Source organism: Pinus tabuliformis, chromosome 2_2 (genome assembly GCF_031772625.1).
Source record: "Pinus tabuliformis cultivar Carrire ecotype Pingquan chromosome 2_2, CPIR1, whole genome shotgun sequence".
In the NCBI taxonomy this organism is placed as follows: domain Eukaryota; kingdom Viridiplantae; phylum Streptophyta; class Pinopsida; order Pinales; family Pinaceae; genus Pinus; species Pinus tabuliformis.
The window spans coordinates 24880826-24900714 of NC_142300.1; the positions used below are offsets into that span (position 1 = coordinate 24880826).

Here is a 19889-nt window from a genome sequence, read left to right on the forward strand (position 1 = left end):
GATAAGACTGTCATCCGGTGGGGGATCATCATGATCCCCTCTGGGTTGGTTCGCCATCCATCATTAGCTGATTGAACATCTGGAATGGCTGGCAGTGGCACCCAGTCCTTATTGATGTCCTCATGTTCGTCTTGAGACTTTTTCACTTGGATACGGCAAAGGCAAGTAGCGGAAATCTATTGTTATGGTGCTGAGGAGGAGGGGATCAGTTGGGGTTGCGCTTTCTCATTTTCTCGAACATATCAACAAGCTCTGTGATAGGGCCTGCATTTAGGTTGTGAGGACTCTCTGGAGTGGGTCGAATGGGCTGGAGAGTCGATAGGTGATTCCTGTTCTTGGTGCAAAGAGCAGCCCCCCAATAATCCAAGCACTGTCACGAGTGCACAGCATCCACTCAGATTTCTGCAGCTGCACAATGATCTGCATGTGCAAATTGGCACATGTTAGAGAGCTATCACACCAGGAAAAATTCATAACAGGATGTGCCTTATTAAACATAGCATATGCCTTTCCTTCCAAATGCAGTATTGATAATCTGCTATGCTGTGTAAAACTCAACAATCCAAAGAAGTTAATCTAAAGGGTGATTTTCTAGGAAATGGTGGCAGGGACATGTTGACCACAGAGTTTAGTGATCCATTCCTATTGATTTGTGGTAGCATTGGATGTGCTCTAGCCATGAAAATTGGTGGAGAGGCTAAGGCACATAAGATCCCCAAGACCCAGAAATGGTGTGGGAAAATTCCACCCGGTCGGAGAGATATTAAAATAATTATTTTTTTTAATGGGGTTCTTAAGTCTAAACCTAGGAAAATTAAAATATTAATGTGTATTAATATAAAACTGGGTGAGAATGTTCTAAATGACATGGATCAAGCCAAATCTAATCTTAGCCGTTGATTAGGGACTTAATCTCGGCCGTTGAAGATTCAACAAGAAAAGTATAGGAGGAGGCTTGGGGGTTAGTTGGAGATACACCAAATTGATCAGTTAGTTCAATTTTCTGGAGCGGGGTTTTGCTGAGAGAATCGAGCTAGTGATCTGTTGCAGCGAGGGGCAGTTCGACATGAGGCCGAGAATACATAGCAGAGAGGTAGAGATAGTGCCAAAGAGATAGTGCAGAGCCTGGAGAGGTTGACGCAGAGGCAATTGGGAGCTACGCAAAGGCTAAAGAGACCAACTTGGGTGACGCAGAGGGTTTGAGAGCTGACGGAGAGAGCCAAGGGGTTGACGCAGAGGCTAGCAGAGCTGACGCAGGGCCAAGAGGCAGCGTCGAGAGATTTTTTGTGGGGCAGATTGAGTGCTGGTGAGTTGGGAAGGGTGACGCAGTCCCTGTAGAGTGACGCAGAGCAGTAGAGAAGCTTGGAGCAGCTTTCGCTGTCCAACTAAGGAGTTGCTGTAGATGCTGTGGGATCATTCATTCGGTGACTGATCAACCGAAATATTTGTCTTCGAGGAGAGGTATTGCTGCCGAGGACATTCTCTGTTGGGTGAGCCATTTCTGGTACCCTAGTTGTATTCAGAAATTGCATAATAATAAAACCCTCATATTTGCTGCATCGGTTTTCCCGCATTGGGTTTTTTCGGGGACGATTGTCCAAAAATAATGGTGTCCCTTGTGTGTTTGTCTCAGTTATTTCAGTTGCTAATCTGTATATTTGTTAAGGCTGCATTTGTGTTTATTTTCAGTATTTATGTTTATAAATAACTTGTTAATGAAAATAACAAGTAGGAGAAAATAAACCAGATAATGTAGTAGGGATTTTTGACGTGTCAGACTTAGAAATTTCAACAATTCCTAGGTAGACTTCGCATATGAAGTTATGAACAATGCTAGAAGAGATGTTAGGTCTTTCAGGTTTACCACGTGAAGGACATTAGGTAGAGAATTGCCCAAGTGAGTTAATCGGTTACCAAGAGCCAAACCCCCAAGAATGAAGGGCCAAGCAAGGAAGACCCTTTTGGGTTCCATCATTGGTCTCCAGACACTGTGAAGTTGGAAAAGCCAAGTGTGATGTTGAAACTTGCGACTCTTAAGCTTATACAATCATTAATTTAAAATAAGGCTTGTTGCAGAGCCCTCTATAGCTATCAACAAACTTCTGTTTCCGAAAAGCATTGGTTTTGTTGCATTGCTTCTCTTTACACCAATTCTTAGGAGCTTGCAAGACCAGCTAAATGAAAAGAGTATCAGGAATAATATCTTTATTCTGTGTTAGTTTTCTTAAAACTCAACTATCTAATCTGTGAATTCTTATTAAGTAAAGAGCTGAAAATTGAATTTTAACTTTAGCCCACAAATATGTTGAGTTTACTAACTATCATGCAGTGGAAATAAGGAACAAATGAAGACAAACACACCAGTAAATAATACACAACAAATTTACCTAGGAAACCCCAACTGGGGAAAACCTACAATCTTTTTTTTTTTATTATTCAGCTCAACAAATTTTCAAAAAGAGATTACAAATATGAGGGAAAAACTTCCCTTTTTCTCTGCAAGCCCTCTGTGCACTTCATACCAACTCAGCCTCTCTTCTGTGCCCTGTACGAGCTTTTGCAGCTTGTATGGCCTCTTTTGCGCACTAATTTCAACTCTTGGAAGAAGTCTGCGAATGGCTGGGAATGATTTGAGGTTGAATAGACCTCTTTTTGTCCTCTAATTCTCTGATCTAAAAACTAACGCTGAGCAGAATACTCTTCTTCTTACTTAAGCTGAACACCAAGATCTTCTAGTGTACCATGACCAAGTTTTATGCCCTTTTCCCTCTTAGAAGTCGACCTGGGCCCACCACTGCCACGAATCGCTGAGATTAAATCTCCTTGGACAGTTGAGATCGATCTAATTTTTGACTATAGGAAAATTCAAATTTTCTTAAGTAAAAAACAATAAAAAAAGTGAAAATTGCGCCTTGGCCCCACTTGTGGGTCCCTCAGCCAAAGTTAGTGCATCTGCTAAATCTAGCTGAACCCTTCCTCCTCTAACTTCATTTAACACTCTCTCTTAGAGAGGAAGGTGTTTTGAACTATACCTAGTTTTTCCTTGAAATAGACAAAGCTCCCTCTAGGCAAAGCCTTGGTCAATATGTCTGTTGTCTGCTCTGCTGTAGGAATGTATTGAAGTTTGATCTTGCCCCTCTGAACATAATCTTTGGTATGGTGGTATCGGATCTCGATGTGCTTGGAATGTCATGGAACACTGGATTGTTAGAGAGCTTAATGCAACTTCGATTGTCACAGTGTATGTCTGTAGGCTTCAACCTTTGACTGAAAAGCCCGACAAGCAACTTCTTCAACCAAATGGCCTCACAAGCTACTAGGCTGGCAGACATGTATTCATCTATGTTACACGGGAACCGCTCCCAAGAGTTGGGAAACCCGTTCCAATGGTTCCCGCGCTCCCGGGAGCTTTGGAACTGTATGGGAACGTTCCCTTTTCAGTGGGAGTTGCAATGGGAGCTTGGGAAAGTTCCGGGAGCTTTGAAGACTATTTTTTTTGGAGTTTCGGCATTCCCTGGGGTTGGGGAATACAAAGTATGTAGAGAAATATGCTGAACTGCCCACAAAACATGAGCCTAAGTTGAAATCTTCGCAGGAAGAAAGGCCAAAGACATCCTTAACATCGATATCCTTAATTGAGAAATTGGAGCAATCCCTTGATGGGTTAAGGAAGCGTGTGGCACCTCGATGTAAGGGCAATATCTGGGATGTCATGCTGATGAGTATTTCTTTTGTTGTTTATGTATATATATCGCAGAAGATTGTGTATGCATATTGTATGTGGCAGTCAATGCTTAAACATTAGAGTTGCTTTACTTTTTCTCTTAAGAATAACTAGAGAAACATATGTAAAACTATTCTTTTGTATTTTTAAGCCAGATTGTTTCAAAGACTCGTCATGTGTCGTAATGAACTTGACATTTTAATATTTCATATATATAAAAGGGAGAGACTCAGGGAGAGAGATACCCAAAGAATATATTTATATATAAGAGAGATGATATATTTAAATTGATTTTAATATTTGAATATTTTGATTCAATATTAATTTTGATTATTATATAAATTATATAATTAAAAAAATATTTTTAATTTTTTATTATATAATATTACCGCTCCTGATTAGCCGTTTCCTATAAATTTTGGGGAAACCTCTAGCCATTCCCGACACCCATACCCAAGTTCCCAATGTTCCCACGTTCCAGAAACTCATGCAACATAGGTATTCATCCTCTGGTGAGCTCAGCGCCACTGATCTTTGCCTCATGCTGAACCAAGAAACAGTTGCTGACCCAACACGAAAGGCGCAACTTGAAGTACTCTTTATGTCTGCGAAACCCCTTGCCCAATCTGCATTTGTGAAGCCTTCCAGCTTCACTCCATCAACCTGTCCGTACATCAACCTATAATCTACTGTGCCTAAAAGGTATCTGAGGATATGTTTAGCAACCCAATGTATTCTAGTAGGTTCTACCATGAGCTGGTTCATTGCATAGCAAATGTTCGGTCGTGTGTTCACCAGATACATCAACGACCCGATAAGTTGCCTGTAGAGAGTGGCATCAACTCACTCTGCTCTGCTAGCGTCTAACTTCCTCTAGTTGGTCACTAGAGGCGTGGCCATGGGTCTGCAATCTTGCATGCATGACCTCTTGAGAATCTCCATAGCGTACTTGCCTTGTCCCAAGAAAATCTGTCTAACTTCCTGCCAAACCCCCAACCCAAGGAAACAATGCACGAGCCTTATATCCTTCATGTCAAACTCTGCTGCAAGATCCATCTTGTAGTCACTGATGAGCTTCTCGTCCCTTGTCAATATGAGGTTGTCTACGTATAACACAAGAATGAGAGGTTACCCCCCAACCATAATTAGTAAAGGTTAGGGTCAGCTTCACTCTTGGTGATGCCCAATTCTAGAAAATAACTGTCAATGCGAGAGTGCCACGCTCGCGAGGCCTGCTTGAGCCCATTTAGAGCTCTTTTGAGCATTCACACATGCGTCTCCTTGCTATGTGCCTCGAACTCCTCTGGTTGCTTTATGTAAATCTCTTCCTCTACCACACCATTCAGAACGGCAGTCCTCACATCCATCTGGTGGATCTTCCACCCCATGTGAGCTGCAAGTGTTATAATGGTCTTAATGGATGAATAACGGGCCACGGGTGCAAAAGTCTCATCATAGTCAATTTCTTCCACCTGAGAGAACCCTTTGGCTACGAGTTTGGCCTTGTACTTCTCCACTCTCTCATTAGCTCCGTGCTTAATCTTATAGACCCACCTGGATCCAATCACAGATTTTCCCTCTGGCCTTGGCACAATCTCCCAGACATCATTCTGCATGATGGAAGAGTAATCTTCCACCACAGCATCATGCCAAACTTGTTGAGAGGATGGCTCCTGGTAGCTAGAAGGCTTTGTGTCTTTGACCTCAATCATCAATTCCATAAAACCTGAGTATCTCTGAGGCTGTTTGCTATGCTTTAATGTGGAGCTGGGTGCCCTAACCTTGTTCTGAGCCTCCTGAATCAACTGATCAACCCACCTTGGCTTCCTTCTACTTGTGCTAGGTGTCATTGCTAGAGTGGGCCTTGGTTACTCTTCTCTCTCCTCTAGTTCCTGCGCCATGTCCCCATCTGACTGGTGTACGAATTGCCTAACAACTATTTGTGACATGGTCTAAGGGGCTAGAGCCTCTTGCTTAGGATCTTGCGGCTCCTCCACTTGTGCTGTAGCCTACTCACGCTCTAAGGACTTCATAAGAGCCCTTTCCTCCTCAAATTGACATCATGGCTAATAATGGTCTTCCTCTATGCTAGTACGTACTACGTACACCCTGTACGCCTTGGATGTCTCACTGTAGTCCACGAAAATCCCTTTTTCTATTGTAGGTTCCAGCTTCTTCCAGCTCTTTGAAGGCACATGGCAGTAAACCAAACTGCCAAAAAATCCGAAAGTGTGAGACATTCGACTTCCTGCTGGTGAATGCCTCTTCTAATGTAACTCGTCTAAGCACCTTATGTGGACTCTTGTTCTGCAGATAGACTGCAGTGTTGCATGCCTTTGCCCAAAAGAATAATTGTAGTCCTTGGTCATGCAACATGGCCTTGGTCGCTCTAATAATGCTCCTGTTTTTGTGCTTTTCCATCCCATTCTGCTGAGGGTTATAGGGCGTGGTGAGCTCTCTCTTGATGCCCTCCTTAGCACACAAATCCTTGAAGGCATTAGAGATGTACTCCCCTCAGTTATCTGATCTCATCGCTTTGACCTTCTTTCCTGTCTGGTTCTCCACCAGGCTTTGAACCCTTGAAACTTCGAGAACACCTCTTCTTTCTTCTTCATGAAGAAGATCCACGTCTTCCTCGAATGGTCATCAATGAAGGTGATGTAGTACATGTATCCCATGAGGGATGGAGAAGAGAATGGATCACATACATCCAAATGAACCAAATCCAAGATGCCCTTGGCTTGGTTTTCACTATTGGGAAAGGATGTCTTGGCATACTTGCCAAGTGTGCAGCCATTGCACATGTCATGTTGGTCTGTGTTGCACTATGGCAACCTTGTGGCTATCTCCCTGAGGATTTTCAACACTCATAACTCCCCAAGGTCTCGATCCTGCTCATGACCCTCCTTGCTTCTACTCAAGGCTGTGGCAGTCTCAAACTATAACTTGTAAAATTTCTTCACCCTCATACCAATTTGCTTCACAGTTCCAAAATTTAAGGGCTTAAGGCCTTTCCTCTGCTAAAAATGACTTCATAACCCTTGTCCTCTAGAGATGAAACAAAAACAAGGTTCTTTTTAAGGACTGAAACATAGAGGACATCCTTGAGATGTAGAGGGTTATTGGTCTCCCTCTCAAATCTGATAGTACCCATGCCCTTGGTTAAGTACCTGCCATCATCTCCCAACTCAATACGAAACTGCATGTCCTTCTTTGTCAACGGGCTAAAATATTCCTTTTTCCCAGTCATATGGCTGGATCTCCATTGTCAATGTACCATATGTTGTTGGCTACTGAGCTTTCCATGCAAGCTATGACTGAGAACTTCTCAAACTTGGAATTGGACTCGTCCACGTCTACCAAAACTGCCACTTGGTCCTTCTTAGACCCCTTCTTCCTCTGTGGACACTTGGTGGCACAGTGTCCAAACTTATGGCACCCTAAGCATTTTATTTTGCTGAGATCCTTCTTCTCCTTCTTGGATTTGGAGTTAGACTCGACCCCTCTTGTGTCATTCTTGCCTCTGGCCTTGTGTTAATTTTGGTATGTTCTATGCTTAAGAGCAATTTACTTCAAATTTCTTATTAGCCCAATATCAATTTCCAGATAAGCAATCACATCAACATGATAGTAAAATGCAGATAGAACATAAACATAAACAGTAGAAGACAAGCCAAGACAATAGGACACAAGATGTGGCACCAGCGAGGGACAAACCCCAATGTGGGGAAACCCTTGATTAATTCTTCTTATAATCTTCAATAGTTCAGCACAGAGAGAGAGATAGTATACATATACAAAACTGATATTTTACGACAGCAACAACAAGCCCTACTCGACAAAGTCAAAGCTGGTCAAACAGGTCAGATTTGACCTCCAATCAACTCTGTCAATAGTAGACAACTCGGCCTCCAACAACAAGGAGAAGCAACCCAAAATAGTCCGAAAATCCCTGTCAAACTTCGGTCAACAACAGTCAAGCCTGCGGCCAACCCTAGCACAGTCAACGTTGGTCAAGGCAAGGTCAAAGAGAGGTCAAGAACGCTGTCCAGAATTGCGGCCTGCCAAGGAGAGGCAGCTTAACCCAACACACTCAAGAAGAGTCGATGTTGGTCAAAACGCTGTCCAAAACCTTCCTGCAGCTTCGGCCAAACTCGGTCAACGTTGCCCTAATCAGAAAATCAGACTTCCTTTTTCGCATGTGTGAGAGGTTCTGCTCTATCTATGCGTACCCAAACAGGAGAGGAGAGAGAAGGACGAATGGATGAGATGGTGAAATAATGCCACAAGGTCTCCTCCTTTTATATGCAACGTTGAGGTTAAGTTGGGGGTGAAAATGATTGTTTTGTTTGCTGGCCGACCTTCACAAATTGTCAAGAATATAAATAAATTCATATCTCCATATATACATGTCGGAATCGGATGATATTTAGATCAATCCTACACTTCTTGGAGAGAGGAATCCAAGAAAAATGTCAGCGGCCATAAATAAGGTGACCCATATGGAGTTTGGCTCTAGTTGCCAATTTTAACACTCCCTCTCAACTAGGGAGAAGTCCATTTGCTAATCCATCTGTCAGTCGGTACTATCTCTGCCATCAATGCACTGCTCTGCTTTGCTGAACTATGAAGAAGAAGAAGTGATCGAGAATGTATCATACCATTCTCTATTGACCCGAAGTTAGTACCAGATAAATGAGAGTGTCTCATACCACTCTTACTGACCTGAAGTTAGTTCCAATAAAGAGAGTGTCTCATACCACTTTTATTGACCTGAAGTCAGTTCCAATAAAGAGAGTGTGTCATACCACTCTTACTGACCTGAAGTCAGTTCCAATTGATCCCAGATCAATATCATCCTAGCATAGGGAGTACAGTACATGATGCGTCCATCTGTAGTACTTTGGTCCCTATCCTCATTTCCCTACTCATTGGCCAGATGAGAGGTACTTCCCATGAGTCCCAGATTGCATGGGTAGGATGTCTCAGCAGGAGAAGGATGAACCACTCATCATGCCTACATGTCGCCACAGGGTATCACAGGGGAAGGCTGAACTACTCACCCTGTACACAGCAAACCACTAGGGGAAGGCTGAATCACTCACCCTATGGTTGCTCATTGCTCCAAGAAGTACCCCAAGCCCCCCCGGAACTCCCAGAGCTCAATGTCCATATCAGATAGGACCCTCATAAGAGGGTCTCTCCACGACTCCTAGTCGTTCTTAGAAAGTCAAGAATTTGACCTTTCCCAAGGACTTCGTAAAAATGTCGGCGACTTGCTCATCAGTCCCAATGTGATGGAGCCTTATTGCTCCTTGTTCTACCATATCCCGGATAAAGTGGTACCTGATATCGATGTGCTTGGAGCGATCATGAAATATGGGATTCTTTGATAATCGGATCCCACTCTGGTTGTCGCAGAGGATCACGGTGGTATCCAACACATGTCCAAACAACTCACTGAAGAGCTTCCTCAACCAGACAGCTTCACAGGAGGCCATACTCGTAGCTATGTATTCGGCCTCAGCGGTGCTCAAAGCAACCAACTTCTGCTTCCTGCTCATCCAGGATATCGAAGTAGAACCCAAAGAGAAACAACACCCAGAAGTGCTCTTGCGATCCACCACACTGCCTACCCAATCAGCATCAGAATAACCATGCAGCCTCACATCTCCGACAGTGTATCTCAGTCCATGAGTGATTGTGCCCCGAAGATATCTTAGAAGATTCTTGGCACCAATCCAATGTGAGTGATGAGGCTCAACCATATATTGGCTCAATGTGTTAACTGCAAAACATATATCCGGACAGGAGTTCACCAAGAACATCAGTGCTCCTATGAGTTGATGATACTCAGAAGCATTTCCCAATTCAGGTCCGATAGCACTATTGCATAACTTCTTAAAGTTAAGCTCCATCGGGGTAGTCACGGGCTTGCAGTCTACCATCCCAAATCTTTCCAATATCTTCACAACATATTTTCCTTGAGATAGGAAAAATTCTCTTGGATTTTGCCAGACCTCCAACCCTAGGAAGTAGTGCATCAGTCCTAGGTCCTTCATCTCAAATTCGGAAGCCAACTCCCTCTTACATTTGTGAATGAGAGGGTCCGCACCAGTCAGAAAGAGGTCATCCACATAAAGCACTAGTATGAGAGGTCTATCATCTTCAACCTTAAAGTAAAGGTTCGGATCGACTTCACTCCTAGTGAATCCTAGCTTCATCAAATGGCTATCGATCCTCACATACCAAGTTCGGGGTGCTTGTTTCAACCCATAGAGAGCTTTATTCAACCTGCATACATGAGATTCTCGATCGTGAATCTCAAACCCCTCGGGTTGTTCCACATAGACTCCCTCTTTAATCGAACCATGCAAGAAAGCGGTCTTGACATCCATCTGATGTAGGTTCCATTCTTGGAAAGCGGCAAGGGCTATGATCAAGCGGATGGTGGTGTATCGGGCAACAGGTGCAAATATCTCATCGTAATCTACACCTTCCTTTTGAGAGAAGCCTCGAGCAACAAAGCAAGCCTTGTACTTTTCTGCACTCCCATCAGCTCCATGCTTGAATTTGTAAAGCCATTTAGAGGTGACAACCGATTTGTCCTTGGGTATAGGGACGACATCTTAGACATCATTCTTCATAATGGACTCGTATTCTTCATTCATAACATCCTTCCATACTTGATGCTTCACGGCTTCTTCGACTGATGTAGGCTCGTTTTGAATGATAGTGCTCATAATGGTCAGGTATCCCTGATACTTGGTCGGCTTCTTGCTTTCATGGAAAGTCCCCCTTGGTGCAATATGTCTCTCGGCATCTTCGAGAGTCTCCCTAAGCCATGATGTTAAAATTGGCAACCAGGGCAAAACTTCATGTGGGTCATCTTATTCATGGCTAATAATATTTTTATTAGATTCCTCTCGTCGAGAGGTGTAGGATTGATATAAAGATCATCCAATTTCGATAAGTATTCATGGAGATATGAATTTATTTTGATTATGGAATTATTATCAAGCCGGCCTACAACTCATGTAGGCTCAGAAGCCCAACAGTCGCATCTATTCACCCACCAACGTTGTGTATAAATATAAGAGGACTTTTCCTCATTTGGACTCACTCATCTCATCACATCTCTCTCTCTCTACTGCGCAGATATGAGTCTCTTCTCTACTGCGCTGAAATGGGTTTCTCTCTCTCACACATGTGAAGCCGGAAGCTGTTGAATTTGAAGCTGCAACTGCAGAAGTAAAGATTGACTTGCGTGGCCTAGAAGATCTCATCTGAACTGCGCTGTAGGTTCATCTGAACCTCCTCTGAAAGCCGCAACTTTTGGTGGTGGAATGAAGTCAATCCGATGAACGGTTTGCAAGATATCCACTGCCCTAGTTTGAAGCTGGAAGCCGAAACTTTTGGTGGTGGAATGAAGTCAATCCGACGGTCGGTTTGTGAGATATCGTCTGCCCTAGTTTGATAATGAAGCCGCTAATGCTGATGCTACTGATCTAGGGTTTGCTACTGTTGATATGAATCAGATTTATTGTACTATTTCTCTCTGCTGAATTATTGAAGATAAAAGAAGATTTGATCAAAGGGTTTCCCCACACATTGTGGGGTTTGTCCCTGGCTAGCTGCCACATCTTGTGTCTCTTGTCTTGGCTTGTTTTCTGTCGATCGTTTAATGTTCTATCTGCACTTTACTTTATGCACATGTGATTGCTAATCGGTGGAATATAATAAGAAAAAGAAGTAAATTGTTATAAGCATAGAACATACCATAACTTAACATGGTATCTAAGCTGAGGTGAAGACAAAGCCCGAACAAGAGCAAGAGCAGTCATCGAAGAGAATATTGGCAAGGCTATCCTAAAAGAACTATGGGGTTCAACACTCTTTCCTGCTGAAGACAAGCTCCGTGAGAAAGCTGACTATCACGGATGGAAGATGTCTATCGATCTAACCCTTGAGAATCAAGGAGTGTTGGATCATGTGAGAGGCAATATTGTTGAGCCTCCATCAAATGCATCCGCTGCTGCCTGGAACAAATGAAAAATGGAGAAGTCAAAACAATAGAAGATCATCCGGGACTCTATCGACAAGCACTTGGTGGCCTACATCTCTGAACTGGACACCTTCAAGGAAATCTACAATAGACTGGTGAGTTTATTTAAAGTTAATGATGCAAATCAAGTTTTGTTTCTTAGAAATAAGCTGAGGTAAATCAAGAAGAGTAAGGATGAAAGTATGCAAGCATACTTCTTAAGAATCACCGAGATCAAGAACGATCTCCTATCTATTGGGGAAACTATTACTGACAGAGAAATGGCACTCACAACTCTTGGAGGATTACCATCCGAATGGTACGTGTTCAAAACTACTCTTCTGAACTATAATGTAATTCCTGGTTTCGAGGAATTAATGGCTAGATGCATTCAAGAAGAAACAAGGGAAGAAGTGCAAGAAATGCTCATGCCTAAAGGTCCTCCTGCTGCCTTTTCTTCTCATGCAAAGAGAAGAAAGGACTCACACCAGGACGATGATCAAAATCCCTCTGATGGCAAATCAAAGGAATGACAAATTCAACAGCAAAGGTAAGAGGAGAGCTGGAGATCGAGGAAGAGGACAACCATTCAAGAAGGCTAGAAAGTCCAGGATGTATTAAATGCACCTGACCTCAAAAGGAACCTGGTGTCCATCTTGGCAATGGAAGACAGAGGCTACAAGGTAACCTTCAGCAATGGCAAGGTATGTATATAATGTTAAAGATGCCTTTACTCTTGGGTTTAGTGTTGATTCATTATATCAGGTCGATGGAAGTCCGCTAGGTGTCATGTCTTGTGACACAACTCTTTAGTCCGAACTTTGGCATCGGAGGTTTGCCCACCTTCATTACAAAGCTCTACCCGATGAAAGACAGATGGTAACAGGGATGCCTGAATTCCAAGTAGAGAAAGAAGGTGTATGTCCGGGATGTGCCGAAGGAAGTCAAAGCAAGACCTCCGATTCACTCAGACATATCAGGTATGATGCCTGTGAACTCCTTGGGAGGATACTCATATTATCTCACTTTTACAGATGACCATTCTCGAAAGACCTGGATATACTTCTTGAAAAAGAAGGATGAAGTGTTCCCTTGGTTTCGACACTTCAAAGCCCTAATCGAGAATCAAACCGAAAAGAAGATCAAGATCTTAAGAACTGACAATGGGACTGAATATGAATCTAATGAGTTCCATGATTTTTGTAAAGAGGCTGGCATCAAGAGGGAGACTACTACACCATATACTCCTGAACAAAATGGTGTGGTAGAAAGGAAGAACCACACAATTATGGAAGCTGTCCGGGCCATGCTACATGATCAAAGTCTTCCTAAGTTTCTATGGGCTGAAGCTGCAAACACTGCCGTATATGTACAAAATCGATGCCCTCATCAAGCATTGGGTTCCAAGACTCCTGAAGAAAAATTCACCGGTAAGAAACCTGATGTTTCTCATTTTAAAATTTTTGGCCTTGTATACTTTCATGTGCCGAAAGAGAAAAGAAATAAATTGGGAGCATCTGGAAAGAAGGGAATTTTCGTGGGCTATGGTGAAAATACTAAAGGCTATAGAATCTATGTAGCCGGTCAAAGGGAAGTCATAATTAGTCATGATGTCACCTTTGACGAAGATATGGCTCTTAGCAAAGTGAACAATCTTCTAACCTTGAGGAGCTCTCAAGAAGCCGACAGCAGGGAACCGAAAGAAAAGGATGATGAATCAATGCCTGATGTAGAAGAACCCATGGATCCGATTGATCCTCCTCCATATGAACCTTCCTCTTCTAGGAAGAGGCCTTCATGGCTTAAGGGGTTACTTGATAATGCTGAAGGACATGCTGCACCCCGAGGAACCTTTCGTGAAAGTAAGAAACCTAATAGGTATCAAGGATACCTGACCATCATGAGCACGATCATACAAAATGAGCCTTCGTCATTCTCAGATGCCGTCAAGCATCAAGTATGGAAGGATGCTATGACCGAAGAATATGAGTCTATCATAAAGAATGATGTTTGGGAAGTAGTTCTCAGACCCCAGGACAAGACTGTTGTTACTTCCAAATGGCTTTACAAGATAAAGCATGCAGCAGATGGAAGCACGGAAAAGTATAAGGCTCGTTTTGTTGCTCAAAAGGAAGGTATAGACTATGATGAGATATTTGCACCTGTTGCCAGATATACGACCATCCGTTCGATCATAGCCCTTGTCGCTTCACAAGGATGGAACCTACATCAGATGGATGTCAAGACTGCGTTCTTGCATGGCTCGATTAAAGAAGAGGTCTACGTGGAACAACCCGAAGGATTTGAGATTTATGATCGAAAATCTCATGTATGCAGGTTGAAGAAAGCTCTCTATGGGCTGAAGCAAGCACCCCGAGCATGGTAAGAGGATCGATAGCTACTTGATGAAGCTGGGATTCACTAGGAGTGAAGCCGATCTTAACCTTTACTTTAAGGTTGAAGATGACAAGCCTCTCATACTGGTGTTGTATGTGGATGACCTCTTTCTAACAGGTGCAGACCCTCTCATTCACAAATGTAAGAGGGAGCTGGCCTCTGAATTTGAAATGAAAGACCAAGGACTTGAAGTGTGGCAGAAGCCAAGGGAAATTGTCCTATCTCAAGGAAAATATGTGGTAAATATATTGGAAAGATTCGGTATGATGGATTGCAAGCCTGTGACTACCTCGAGGATCTTAACTTTTAGAAGTTATATGGTAGTGATGTCGGACCAGACTTGGGAAATGCCTCTGAGTTTCAAAAACTCATTCGCATTGATGTTCTTGGTGAACCTCCGTCCGAACATATGTTTTGCAGTTAGCATTGTGAGCTCATATTTGGTTGAGCCTCACTGGATTGATGCCAGGAATCTTCTGAGATGTCTTCAGGACACAATCTCTCATGGATTAAGATACACTGCCGGAGATGTGAGACTACTTGGATATACTGATGTTGATTGGGCAGGCAGTGTGGTGGACCATAAGAGCACTTCCGGGTACTGTTTCACCTTGGGATCTGCTTCGATATCCTGGATGAGCAGGAAGCAGAAGTCGGTGGCTTTGAGCACCGCCGAAGCAGGATATATTGTTGCTAGCATAACCTCGTGTGAGGCAGTCTGGTTGCAAAAGCTCTTCAGTGAGCTGTTTGGATTTACATTGGATACCACTGTGATTCTCTGTAACAACCAGAGGTGGGATTCGATTATTGAGGAATCCCGTATTCGTCAATTGCTCCAGCAGATAGACATCATCTGGGATATGGTAGTCGATGAGCAAGGAAGCTCCATCACATTAAGATGATGTACAGGTTGATACACCTTGTCAAAACCCCGAGGAAAGATCTAATCTGTGATTTTCCCAAACGACTTGGAGTCGGCAAGAAACCCTTGTACAAGGGCCCGGCATGTTGCATACATTGAGCTCTGGGAGCTCTGAGGGCTTGCGGTTTCTACTGGAGCAACATATGACCACAGGGTGACTCACCCTCCCCTGGTGGTGCACACTGGAACAAGATGATTCGCTCTCTTGTGGGACAAGATGATTCGCTCTCTTGTGGAACAGGATGATTCGCTCTCCTGTGTAGCAGGATGATTAGTTCTCCTGTGAGGCCTGGATTGATGTGTTCTCCATGGCAGCCTGGATTGTTGTGTTCTCCATGGCAATTGTAGTAGGATTGATGTGTTATCCTGTGAGGCCTGGATTGATGTGTTCTCCATGGCAATTGTAGCAGGATTGATGTGTTCTCCTGTGAGGACAAGATTGATTAGTTCTCCTGTCGAGGCATCCTACCCATGCAGTTTGGGACTCATGGGAAGTACCTCTCATCTGATCAATGAGCAGGGAAATGAAGTTAGGGACCATAGTAGTACCGATGGACGCATCGTTGTAACTACCGTACTCCCTACGCTAGGATGACCTCCATTGATCTGGGATCAATGATACTGGTCTGGGACCAGTGGTAGGAGTTGTACCATACTATGATGCTGACTTCGGGTCGGTTGAGACTGGTCTGGGATCAGTGGTACATACTCTGAGACTGACTTTGAGTCAGTGGAGGATGATATTGGTCTGGGACCATTGGAGTTGTACTCACTATGACGCTGACTTTGGGTTGGTTGAGACTGGTTTGGGACCAGTGGTACATACTCTGAGATTGACTTTGAGTTAGTATGATACATCCTCGATCATTTCTTCTTCTTCATAATTCGGACAAAAGCAGAGTAGAACAGAACAATGCAAGAGCAGAGCAGAACAGAACAAAACAGTACAGATCAGTGCAGGGCAGAACAAGACAAAGCAGAACAGGCAAAATAGAGCAGAGCAGGGCAAGGGTCAGTCTGTACAAGGCAGTGCATTTGATGGATGAATAGTAACGATCGATAGACAGATTGCAGATGAAGTTCTCCATGGTTGAGAGGGAGTGTTAAAATTGGCAACCAGGGCAAAACTTCATGTGGGTCATCTTATTCATGGCTAATAATATTTTTATTAGATTCCTCTCGTCGAGAGGTGTAGGATTGATATAAAGATCATCCAATTCCGATAAGTATTCATGGAGATATGAATTTATTTTGATTAGGGAATTATTATCAAGCCGACCTACAACTCATGTAGGCTCAGAAGCCCAACAGTCGCATCTATTCACCCACCAACGTTGTGTATAAATATAAGAGGACTTTTCCTCATTTGGACTCACTCATCTCATCACATCTCTCTCTCTCTACTGCGCAGATATGAGTCTCTTCTCTACTGCGCTGAAATGGGTCTCTCTCTCTCACACATGTGAAGCTGGAAGCTGTTGAATTTGAAGCTGCAACTGCAGAAGTAAAGATTGACTTGCGTGGCCTAGAAGATCTCCTCATCTGAACTGCGCTGTAGGTTCATCTGAACCTCCTCTGAAAGTCGCAACTTTTGGTGGTGGAATGAAGTCAATCCGATGAACGGTTTGCAAGATATCCACTGCCCTAGTTTGAAGCTGGAAACTGCTGAAACTGACGCTGCAACTGCAGAAGTAAAGATTGACTTGCGTGGCCTAGAAGATCTCCTCATCTGAACTGCGCTGTAGGTTCATCTGAACCTCCTCTGGAAGCCGAAACTTTTGGTGGTGGAATGAAGTCAATCCGACGATCGGTTTGTGAGATATCGTCTGCCCTAGTTTGATAATGAAGCCGCTAATGCTGATGCTACTGATCTAGGGTTTGCTACTGTTGATATGAATCAGATTTATTGTACTATTTCTCTCTGCTGAATTATTGAAGATAAAAGAAGATTTGATCAAAGGGTTTCCCCACACATTGTGGGGTTTGTCCCTGGCTAGCTGCCACATCTTGTGTCTCTTGTCTTGGCTTGTTTTCTGTCGATCGTTTAATGTTCTATCTGCACTTTACTTTATGTACATGTGATTGCTAATCGGTGGAATATAATAAGAAAAAGAAGTAAACTGTTATAAGCATAGAACATACCATAACTTAACACATGAGGACCTCTTATTGGAGGAGGAGGGCTCTTGAGGAGGAGGACCAATAAGATCCATAGGTTCATCAACATCCGACATTGTTTCATCTTCTTTTTCATCTGTCTTTCCGGTGTCAGCTTCTTTATCCTTCCTTGATATATGAAGGTTATCAACCTTGCTAAGAGCCATATCTTTGTCAAAGGTGACATCATGACTTATCTCAACTTCCCTTTGACCAACCACATAAATTCTATAGCCCTTGGAATTTTCGCTATAGCCCACAAAGATTCCTTTTTTTCTAGATGCACCCAATTTGCTTCTTTTCTCTTTTGGGACATGAAAGTATACGGGACTTCCAAAAATTCAAAAATGAGAGACATCAGGTTTCTTACCAGTGAACATTTCGTCGGGAGTCTTGGAGTCCAATGCTTGATGAGGGCATCGATTTTGAACATACACGACGATATTCACAACTTTGGCCCATAGAAACTTCGGAAGCCTTTGATCATGAAGCATGGCACGAACAACTTCCATAATAGTACGATTCTTCCTTTCAGCCACACCATTCTGCTCAGGAGTGTATGGTATAGTGGTCTCCCTCTTAATGGCAGCTTCTCTGCAAAAGTCATGGAATTCATTGGATTCATACTCGGTCCCATTATCAGTCCTCAATATCTTGATTCTCTTCTCGGATTGATTTTCGATCATGGCTTTGAAGTGACGGAACCAGGTGAACACTTCATCCTTCTTTTTCAAGAAGTAGATCCAAGTCTTGCAGGAATAATCATCTGTAAAAGTGAGATAATATAGATATCCTCCCAAAGAGTTGACAGGCATCATACTAGATATGTCGGAGTGGACCAACTGCAATATATTTGAGGTTTTTCTATTACTTGAGGGGCATGGTCCCCTTTTAAGTTTTCCTTTAGCACATCCCGGACATATACCTTCATGCTCTACTTTGAACTCGGGCATTCCTGTCACCATCTGTCTCACATCGGGGAGGGCCTTATAATGAAGGTGGGCAAACCTTCGGTGCCATAGTTCAGATTGCAGAGATGTGTCGCAAGACATGGCCCCCAATGGACTTCCTCCAACTTGATACAAAGTGTCAACCCAAAACCATAGAGTAAAAGTATCTTTAAATTCTTTTTCCAAACATGTACCTTTCCATCGATGAATGCCACCTTGTAACCTTTGTCTTCCATTGCCGAAATGGACACCAGGTTCTTCTTGAGATCAGGTACATATAGAACTTCTTGTAAATGAATCGTGTTACCCTGATTCAATTGAAGGGTAACATTCCCTACACCCTTTACGGGATAGGTGGCATTGTCTCCAAGAATAATCTCCAAGTTTGTCTCCTTCTCTATCAAATTAGAGAGAGCTTCCTTGTATCTGGTGAAGTGCCTTGAGGCACCACTATCAATAAGCCAATTCCCCAAAGTGTCCGGAGGAGAGGTAGTGGAGAGGGCCGATATAAGATAATACTCATTTTGCTTATTGTTAACAACATTTGATTCTTCATACCTGGAGTTCCTTGCTTTCTTGGAGGGTTGACCATTTCCATGATTTCCCGCATTCCTTTTTCCTTTGCCATTGAACCTGCCATTCCTTTGATTGTTGTTGTTGAAGTTGCCCCTGGAGTGATTGTGATCATCATCATGTGATGTGTCCTTTCTATTTGGACACTCCCTCGCATAGTGGCCAAACTTATTGCAAACAAAGCATCTGCCCTTCCTTCCACCCTTAGATCCGGGCTTACCATTGAAATGTCCTTTAGACCTAGTATTATTTCTCCTTTCGGCATGAGTGGAGAAAGCAGTGGGGTTGCCTCTATTTGAAGGCATTTCTTGCTCCACCATTCTTGTTTCTTCTTGAATGCATCTTGACATGAATTCTTCAAATCCCGGAATTCGATCATTATTGAAAATAGTGGTTCTAAAGATATACCACTTGGGTGGGAGCCCTCCAAGGGTAGTGATAGTAAGTTCCCTGTCAGGAATGACTTCTCCAATCGATAGAAGATCATTCTTGATCTCAGTGATCCTTAAGAAGTAGGATTGAATATCTTTGTCCTTGCCCTTCTTAATAACCTTCAACTGATTTTTGAGGAACAAAACTTGATTTGCATCACTAACCTTGAACATGCGTACCAATTTGTCTTAGATCTCATTAGAGGTGTTCAAATCAGAGATGTAGGCCACCAGATGCTTGTCAATGGAATCTCTGATAATCTTCTTCGCTTTGACTTCACCCTTAGTGTACTTGTTCTTTGTAGCAACCGGTGCATTTGATGGAGGCTCAAGGATTTTACCCTTCACATAGTCCAACACTTCTTGTTCTTCCAATGTTAGATCAAGAGACATCTTCCATCCGTGATAGTCAGACTTTTCATGGAGCTTGTCTTCAGCCGGGAAGTGGGATGAGGAACCCATTGAGCCTTTTGTCCTTTCCAATTGTCTTCGGTGATTGCTCTTTCACTCTTGCTTGGGCTTTGTCTTCACCTCAGCTCTGATACCATGTTAATTTTGGTATGTTCTATGCTTAAGAGCAATTTACTTCAAATTTCTTATTAGCCCAATATCAATTTCCAGATTAGCAATCACATCAGCATGATAGTAAAATGTAGATAGAACATAAACATAAACAATAGAAGACAAGCCA

At 43.0% G+C, this 19889-nt stretch overlaps 1 protein-coding gene across 4 annotated transcripts in view; it reads left to right on the plus strand.

The window, feature by feature from the left end:
- LOC149191346 (uncharacterized) overlaps positions 1-19889 on the plus strand; it is a 254543-nt gene that overhangs the window by 1212 nt on the left and 233442 nt on the right. The window lies entirely within an intron of this gene.